The 9,475-nt window shown below is 48.2% G+C and overlaps 1 protein-coding gene across 4 annotated transcripts in view; it reads left to right on the top strand.

Moving 5' to 3' along the window:
- Nucleotides 1-381: 381 nt before the first annotated feature.
- The window catches only part of LOC116948795 (TLC domain-containing protein 4-B-like), a 46,203-nt gene continuing 37,109 nt past the window's right edge, over nucleotides 382-9,475 (top strand). The window contains exon 1 of one of the 4 annotated variants that reach the window (XM_032965894.2): nucleotides 382-529. The gene's annotated coding sequence lies outside the window, so the exon portion shown is untranslated. Of the gene's footprint in view, nucleotides 545-2,401; nucleotides 8,618-9,475 lie in introns of those variants that run through there. The other 3 variants (XM_032965895.2, XM_032965893.2, XM_032965896.2) reach the window with 3 other exon arrangements.

Below are 9,475 nucleotides of genomic sequence, written 5' to 3'. Positions count from 1 at the left end.
GCCACCGCGCGTGATTGTCTGGTGTGGTCACGGCTCGCGTGTATGATTGGCTGGCGTTGTCACCGCTCATGCGTGATTGGCTATCGTGATTACTGCTCGCGCGTGATTGGATAGAGTGGTCACGGCTCGCGCGCGATTGGCTGGAGTGGTCACGGCTCACGTGTGATTGGCTGGCGTGGTCACGGCTCGCGTGTGTGAATGGCTGGTGTGGTCACGGCTCGCGTGTATGATTGGCTGGAGTGGTCACGACTCGCGCGTGATTGGCTGGCGTGGTCACGGCTCGCGTGTGATTGGCTGGCGTGTAGCCCCGACATCGCTTCTCACTGCAGCGACTCTCGATTCCGACTTCCCGCTATCCATTTTCATATCGATTTCGATTCCTGATCTCGACTACGATTTCGACTCCACATAAATTTGCGATTCCGAATCAGTGGCGCAACGAGCAGCGGGCAGAGAGAGCGGCGACGGAGGAGTCCCGCCACAACCTCAGCTGGCACAGCCACAACCTCAGCGGGCACAACCACAGCAGGTACAGCCACAGCAGGTACAGCCACAGCGCTCACAGCCACAGCGCTCACAGCCACAACCTCAGCTGGTACAGCCACAACCTCAGCTGGTACAGCCACAACCTCAGCGGGCACAGCCACAACCTCAGCTGGTACAGCCACAGCGCTCACAGCCACAGCCGGTACAGCCACAACGCTCACAGCCACAACCACAGCGGGTACAGCAACAACCACAGCACTCACAGCCACAACCACAGCGGGTACAGCAACAACCACAGCGCTCACAGCCACAACCACAGCGGGTACAGCAACAACCACAGCGCTCACAGTCACAGCGCTCACAGTCACAACCACAGCGCTCACAGCCACAACAGGTAAAAGCTACAACGGGTACAGCCACAACGCTCACAGCATCAACCACAGCCACAACGCTCACAGCAACGGCCACAACCACAACGCTCACAACCACAGCCACAACGCTCACAACAACGGCCACAGCTACAACGCTCACAGCAACGGCCACAACCATAGCCGCAACGGCCACAACCACAGCCACAACGCTCACAGCAACGGCCACAACCACAGCCACAACGCTCACAGCAACGGCCACAACCACAGCCACAACGCTCACAGCAACGGCCACAACCACAGCGGGGGACAGCCACAGCGGCTGTAGCAGTCGCCGTAGTCGCGACTTGCATATCGGTGATACGGCATGTGTTGACGTGGTGTGTGGTGTGTTTGAAGGCCCTGGTGTTTACAGAGGGGAGTCGAGGTGCTTGGGTTGCTCTTTAGCTCTCCAGCGCATATCCAGAGGAGGGTGGTACGAGCAGGGGATGGGAGATGCGGGGTGGAGATTCGTGTTGATGTGGGGTGGAGATTCGTGTTGATGTGGGGAGATGCGTGGAGGGGTGTGCACATGTGTGGGTGGAATGGGGTCGAGATGTGAAGGTGTGCGGTGGGCTTCGGTGATGTGTACAGGGGGGCATGGTGGAGTGTGGTGATGGTGATGGCGTACGGGCGGTTACGTGGTCAAGTGCGGTCCATGTTGGCATGTCGTGAGGGTCGTGGGGCTTAGTTGAGCTGCGGCTCGTGTTTGGTTTCGCTGATGGGTTGAGTCTGTGATTGTGGTGGTGGAGTGGTTGTGGGGCCCGTGTCAATGATGAGGAGCGGTGTGAGTGCGCATCGTGCAGCAGTGCTGGGCGGTGCACCCAGCGGGGTGCCACCATCGTCGCGTGTGAGAGGAACAAAAGAGACGCACGGGCAGATGCCGCGGGAGTGTGTCTCTGTGCGCCTGTGGCGGGGCTCTGGGCACGGGGCCTGTGGCGGGGCTCTCGCCTCGAGAGAAGGGCAGCCTGGTGGTGATGATGGCGATGATATATCCCTCTGTGGACACTGCATGGGGTTGTGTTTATGGAGAGACGACCAACTCGCCACACTGGAGCCCTGTTTTAACTATGGGCGGTTGCCCGGATTCAAACCCAGGCCCTCCGTGGTCATCAGCTCAGTGCTCTGATCTCCGAGCCGCCAACCCATTTTAGTATCTCTAATGAGCCAAAACATATACAGTCATTACTGTGGTTACTCGTTCAAGATAAGTGTCATCAGTATGTTCCAACGTGACCCGTAGTCGATGAGCAGTGACTATATGAGCAGGCATCCAGCAGGCGGCTGTATTGATGGACCCGAGTCGCCAACAGCAGCATCAGCAGCAGGGCACCGGCCTCAATTAAAGCCGCACGCAGCTCGCAACAGCAGCAGCATCAGCAGCATAGCGGCCCACAACAGCGTGGTGAGCGGCTCGCAACAGCGTGGTGAGCGGCTCGCAACAGCGTGGTGAGCGGCTCATTTCGTACACGGCGACCATCTCCCGTGTGTGGCATTGCTTTGACATATGGACACGGTGTGTGCACTGTATGGGGTGGAGCGGTGGGGTGACATTTAATTGTCATCAACTCAAAAACCCCGAGTTCGATTCACAGCCGCGGCTGACAACAGCGGCGAGTGATGTCTGAACCGGTTCCAGGCCTCCTTTTATCCATCAGTTGATTGACAAAGGGCTGTAAACAAAGATATACCTGTAAGCTGTTCATTGCCATTCACAATGAATATCTGCTAGACTTGATTAGGAATCTGTATCAACCTGGCATGAATCCTGTGAACCATGGTGTGTTTCGAACTGGTGCTACAATACGCGCTCCCTGGAGAGTCGATTGATTTTCACGCTTTTCTTAATGAATCTATTCATTTGTAACATTGCGGTGGATGGGAGCACTTCAAGTGTACTGCAGGGGTGTGCTAAACTCAGTGAATAGAACATACGAATCGAAAGAGATACACATGCGATTCTATATCTGTGGTGCGAGCTGGTAAATCGATGTTTACGAACCAATGCATTTTAGGTGGTGTCTGCTCTAGCGTCCTTACGTCTGTTCTAGGGTGAACATCTTTGTCTTGACATCGGACACCTGACTATTTGATCAATAATGTTTGGATTTACCTTTCCTGTAGTCACAGCTGTACATCACATACAGGACGTGCACGCACATATATCCCACTCACACGGACAACGTGGTTTTATTCGTGCATCACTGTGGATGACATTGGTGGAACTGATAGTAAGTAAATCAGTCATTTGCAGTGACGAAGCGCATGTATGCACGGTTTCATTTCTACATTCCTGTATGTCTTCCGTATAACGGCATATGCAAGCCCCTGCTGTTCTTCGGAGAACAAAGAAATGCAATTTGAGTAAACTACAGATTTAATGAAAGCATGTCCTTTGACACCTTGTCGCAATAGTTATTCGCATTGCCAATTCTCTTCTGGTTGTGAATACAGAGCGGTGCAATTAAAGAGCAGAGGTTTAATTGAATAATGTGGAGTTTATGAACGGGGTATTATCATTCACATGTTGTGTGAACCTGCCAGAACGTAGCCTTAGAGCGGCTGTGGTGGCCTTAAAAACAATCCCCGTAACATTTTATCATTGCTTTTCTTCCTCTTCCTGCCGTGATGTGATGGTTAGCACACAAAATTAGCAATTCAGAGGTTCCTAGTTCTAAAAGCCTCCTGCCTTTCTCCACCCAGCAGTGTTTGTGGTTTTGAAAATTGGAGTGTTGCTCAAATCTGTAGGAATTAAGACAAAAATATCTTAAGTTTTAAAGGGTTTTATTTTTCTGGATAGAGCTGCCTGAAATAAAGCTCTCTCCAGACTACAAAAGAAAACTGAAGATAATCCGCAGCAAGTCACAAAAGTTATGCATAATTGAAGAGTATTCATTAATAAATCAAACGGTTGACTAACAAGGGCAAAACATGACTAAGGCTTTCGTGACTGGAGGAATTCATATTCTTTGGGTCAGGATGACGACCGCTTGTGTTGCGATTGAAACGTCGTAGTTTTTTGTTATATTCTTTGAACCTATCTACATGACTTTACTGAAAGACCCAAAGAATAAGGGCAAAACACTTCACGCAATCATCATGGGGGGCAAAAGTGGGATCCAGGAACCAGGACTGTCGGTGAGTAGGCGTTGGGTGCATTCTGTGCAGCTAGCAAAGACAAGAAGGTCATGGCTGTTTCCCCTGAGACAACATGGCCTGGAAGTGAACAATACAGAGCTGGAACATTGAGAATGCAGGTGACTTCACGTCGTGCTTACAGATTAGCTGAAGAACTGCAAGAATTTCACTTCCCATAAGACGTTTAACCTAAGAAGGGACCATAAGCTGAGGCTGAAACATCAGGTGCTTCAGTTTAAGACTACTTATTAGAACGTGTTTACAGAGCATGGCATTCATACCGGTAGAAATTAACAGGTTTGTTCCCTCCATTAAACTGTCAAGAGTCGATCACATGGTGAGCGAGAGTCAGGATAAACCCAAAACGCAAATTGACAATCGTATATTTAAGCGTTGAACGTGACTCAAGGGAGTGATTAGCACGCAAAGCTAGGAAACATTAAAAAGGAATGAAACTAAACATTCACAACTACAATTGTAGGTGTTCTAAGAAATGGTGTATGTTGGTCAACTATACTTTCATTAGATATTACGGTTGTCTTGTATGCACAGCCAAATGGTTTGCTTAAAATAAGCAAACCAGAGATCCATGGACCTTGTGGGTGTTAGTAAAATGGAAAAATAAATATTGTGACTGGACTTGAGAATTTGTTCTGTCCAAATGAAGTAATTGCAGCTCAAATTCTTAATTTAATTAAAGTTAAATTGTGCCATGGTTTAGTCTTTGTCTGAATCATTATTTATATTTTAAAACCGTTAAATTATCGTCATTTTCACGACTTTCCCACCCTTCCCCTGTCCCATCACCAGTGATCCTTTAAAGTGTTACAATTCTGGGTCACGCTTCGAATCGAACTTTTTTATATCCCATTTGTCCTGTGTTATTTATACCATCTCTCGTGCACTGTCTTATTCATTATGTTAGCTTAAAGGTAACATATATAAATTGCATGAGTAAATCTTGATTCCTTGTTGCAAGTTTCAAGTTTGCTGTTTAGCCATGAGGTGGAAACTCAAGAGACCAGGAAGTGGCCAGAGTCACCGCCAACATTGCAGAAGCAATCAGAAAAAGCAAAACACAAGTGACTCTCTGTGTTGTGGTCGTTGCAATCAATATGAATCCTTACGTGCGTAGTAATTAGAGATACACCGACAGTATTGGATGACTGTAAGAGTACCACTTTTAATGCTCATAATCAAATACATGTCAGTCCTTCGAATAAATCAGTATAGCACTTCATGTACACCAACAATTTCAGTTTATATTGCATCTCATTCCAGTGGCATTCCCAGCCACTTTACAGAAAAGTGAAAAAAGAGCCACATGAATATGGGTGAGGGGTTTAACTCTTAAATACTTCTTACGGTGGGACCCAATTAAATGAACCTCTAATGAGCCAAAACATATACAGTCATTACTGTGGTTACTCGTTCAAGATAAGTGTCATCAGTATGTTCCAACGTGACCCGTAGTCGATGAGCAGTGACTATATGAGCAGGTACCCAGCAGGCGGCTGTATTGATGGACCCGAGTCGCCAACAGCAGCATCAGCAGCAGGGCACCGGCCTCAATTAAAGCCGCACGCAGCTCGCAACAGCAGCAGCAGCATAGCGGCCCACAATAGCGTGGTGAGCGGCTCACAACAGCGTGGTGAGCGGCTCATGAAAGGTAATGAAAGGTAATGAAGTGGGTTTTTGAGGACTGACATCGCAGCGCTCTCTCAGTCACCAGGTTGGAGCATCTGATTTAAACGGCCCTGCCATCGGACAAACAAGCTGGGTAGGAACTTGGGCGCTTACGGTAATTGACTGTTGCAGATCGCGCGAATGCCGGACTTGATGTCGTCTCTGATTCGATCGGCGGTGTTATTATAAACAGACGGGAGTTATCAGCCTTGTGGTGGGTGACCACCTCCTATCCGTCGTGTGGACGAGGCCACATTATTGCCTTTGAAGTTATCTGAGCCACGCATTAATTTGATGATGGCCTCTTCTCTGCGATGCCACTGATGATCTCCTTTTAATCTGTGGTATATCACAGACCGGAGCAGTAGCGTGTACACGCGCGAACCACGCACTGCCGCCCATCGGCTCCCATGTGGATAACAAGGTTCTCAAATTGTGCGAGGAGCCCTATTGCAGAGTGCCCAGCATATGCCCACACGCTCGCTGATAAACATTCGCACATACAATGAACACGTATAAATACAAATAACAGTTATTTACAACGCTTTGTCAATCATCTGTTGAATGAAGGCGTCCCCACTGCTGTGCTGGTCACGAGAGTGTTTTTACCATTTGACCATACTTCACCGTGCTGATCAGTACCTCCACGGTAATCCGTGGATAAGAGGTATACGAGGAAGTGGTCTCCCAGGGGTGCTGAGTTCATCCGATTCTTATTTCTTGGTGGCAAATTCATCCGATTATCTGTGTTCATCCACGGGTAACCCGGTGGATAAAGATAAGTTATGTATGCAGATACCTGTGGATGATAGCATTCACCTGTAGTGTCCCCTACATCAACTGGCATACAAACAGTTCCACTCTTTCTATTTTTGGCTTGAAACTACATCTGGGTACAAGCTGTCTAATATGTGCCATGTTTATACACACATCTATATTTGAAGCATTCTGTATCCGTATCTAAACTGTAATGATTTCCAGACTAATTTTGTTCTTGCAGTCACCCATATTAATAGCACAGTGTGTGCATCCTCTTGGCGTGTTCTCCTCTTGCCACTGCAAATGGTAAACAGTTGTAAACGTGACACCATTACAACACGTCCTCATTATTTTCTAGTTTTGGTTTAAATTCCCAGTTGAGCTTCGTGCTCGACGCCACGCGCTGTAAACATCGCTTCCACCAGCAGCCTGTTGTTATCTCTGGCAGCGTGGGCCCTGGTGGCTAAATGCGATGAGAAGGGGTGGCTCTCATATGCCAGGCTGCTGTGACAGTGCTTTTGCCTTGTAGGGGAGTGTTGGACAGTCGCAGGTCACCCCCGGTTCCACTCAAGTCTGTATATATTCACGAGTACAAGAATATTGACACGGTTGCACTTGAGCACCACCCGTGTTGAGTCAAATAACCTGTTATCCAGGTCTTTATCCTTGTTAATTGGGCACGGGCATGCCCGCGGTGGTGGTTGTTGTGTTCGGGTGGTGTCTGGTGTACAGTATTGACAGCCGTCGAGCTCCACAATGAACCCACTTTCGCACTAGACACAGCCACAGATCATCACCAGCCATGAACGATCCACTGCTTGATGAAGGCTGCTCCAAGCCGCCACCACCTCATGATTCCGCGATGTAATAATCCGTGTAGCGCTCGCAAATTAACTAATTTCATGGCTCCCATCTCCTCGGTGGACATCCACTCGGACGCGTTCCACTCCTTGGCTGCCACTCCCATATTACTCTTGACCATCCTTCCATCGTCCCTTTTATATCGACGCATCCTCCCCAAGTCCACTTATTTTACTTAACATGTTTTGCATGTCATTAACCTTTGTATGTTCTCGAAGCCAAATCTTCCACATCCTGTCTCTTTGTAATTTCACAGACACCAGAGTTATTTGATATATGTCATTATATTAACATGATTTTTAATGAGGTGTTTCTTATGATTTTTTAAATAGATCAAACATTTTAGGTTTACTGTAGTTTCTTTCACGTTTTGTAGAGCTATAATTTTTTTTCTCTCTACAGCGCCTCGTGACCTCCAGGTGAAAGGAGCTTTAGAAGTGTAAATTATGGTTATAATTAGCACGTACAATCCGTGACAATGCGATTTGTATTTATAGAGTAGCTAGATTCAACCGTGTCTCAAGATGCTGTACGTATTCGCGATGCGAAACACAAAACATCTTAGAGCTGTTTTTGCCACTTCTAAGGACTTCAATTTGTACTCTCTTTTTTGTGCTTGAAAGTTTTTTTTTCTGAAAATGTAAATAAGGGAGGAATTATGATGTGTTGTATACTGACATTGCCATAGAGTTAAACATATTTTGTCCAAGGGAGCTTTAACTCCACCAGTTGCATCAAGCTGCTCGCTGCAACTCATGCCAGGCGCTGGTGGCTCCGCACGCAGTCTGTAATCCAGCGCTGTGGAGGCAGTGACAGTTGGTGGATCACACAATTCCGTGAAACTCCCAGCCTACCCATGGGTGTTGAGATCGCCAACTCCTGAATTGTCAGGGCATGATGGCAGTACAGCAAGTGGATTCATTGCCATGTTTATACTGGTAGGAAACGTAGTGGACTGGAAGCCCAACCGGGATTAATTCCATCTGTTGACCCCACCCTCAAGCGTGGGTTTTCAGTGTGCTCTGGGATTCTCCCACATAAACAAGTCATTCCCGAGATACGGATGTCCGACTTGCGAACATCCGTACTTACGAATTAGCTGCCATAAGATGTTATTGTTTTTAACGATCCGACTTACGAATGATCAGTCGTGCTTACGAACCGACCCGCGGAACTATTTTGTTTAGCGGAGTGATCCTCCGTGAGATGTGATGAGTCCCAGTATCCCGCGGTGATACACAACGCCCCTTCCAACAAGCAAGCCAGCATCAGGACTCAAGGTAAGTGAAAGTAAAACTGATTTTTTTATTTTCATGTGACTTTATTTTATGTTTTATTTACTATACAGTATTTATTACAGTATAACATACAAAAGTACAATATTTATGCTTATGAGTTTAACAGTGCTTCCCTTTGATCCATAACACATTTTATGGACAGTGTACAGTACGAGCAATTAAATATTGAGTTCCGATATGCGAACAAATCGACTTACGAATGGGTGTCAGGAGCGTAACGCATTCGTAAGTCGGGCACTGTCCTACAAATACTCAATGATGGCGTTTGCAAAACATCCTCACATAGGACCGCAGAGTATGGGCAATTGTTGGCACTGGCTCTGGCTGCCTCTCCTGCCTCAGGCCTCCATGCGATATCCCCGCGCGCGTTCTAAATCTTACACCGTTTCGCGATGCAATTTGCACGGAAGACGCTGTATAAAAATAAAACGTGATTATCACCGTGGAACTTGGTCCCGCGACGTTCATCTTGGGGCAGCAGCGCAGAGGAGCAGGTGCTCCATGACTGAGGATTCATCTTAACACCGTGGCCCAGGGCGCGGCGACCGTACTGGTGGCAGTCGGTGCGGAGCGGCCAGAGGAGTGACCGCTTCCCGGGACCATCCGTCAACCGCGATGGCTGGGCAGCCTGGGCGCCGGAGCGTGCCCGCCCAGCGAACTGCTGAGCGCTATTCCTGAACCGTGGTTTACGATGTTAAGTTATTGCTGCCGCATGTGTTAGTGAGCACGGTTCTGTGGAGCCGCCGCGGCGGGGAGAGCCTCTCCGTTGAAGCCTTCACGAGGCGCGGGTACCATGTCCGTGCTATTCCCGCACAGCTCGTCCAGGAGGCGGTGACCCGG

This window comes from Petromyzon marinus, chromosome 35 (assembly GCF_048934315.1).
Source record: "Petromyzon marinus isolate PM22_M1 ecotype Great Lakes invasive population chromosome 35, UKy_Petmar_22M1.pri1.0, whole genome shotgun sequence".
Classification (NCBI taxonomy): Eukaryota; Metazoa; Chordata; class Hyperoartia; order Petromyzontiformes; family Petromyzontidae; genus Petromyzon; species Petromyzon marinus.
Note: the sequence above shows the minus strand (reverse complement) of the source record. Positions and strands in the feature narration are given on the sequence as shown.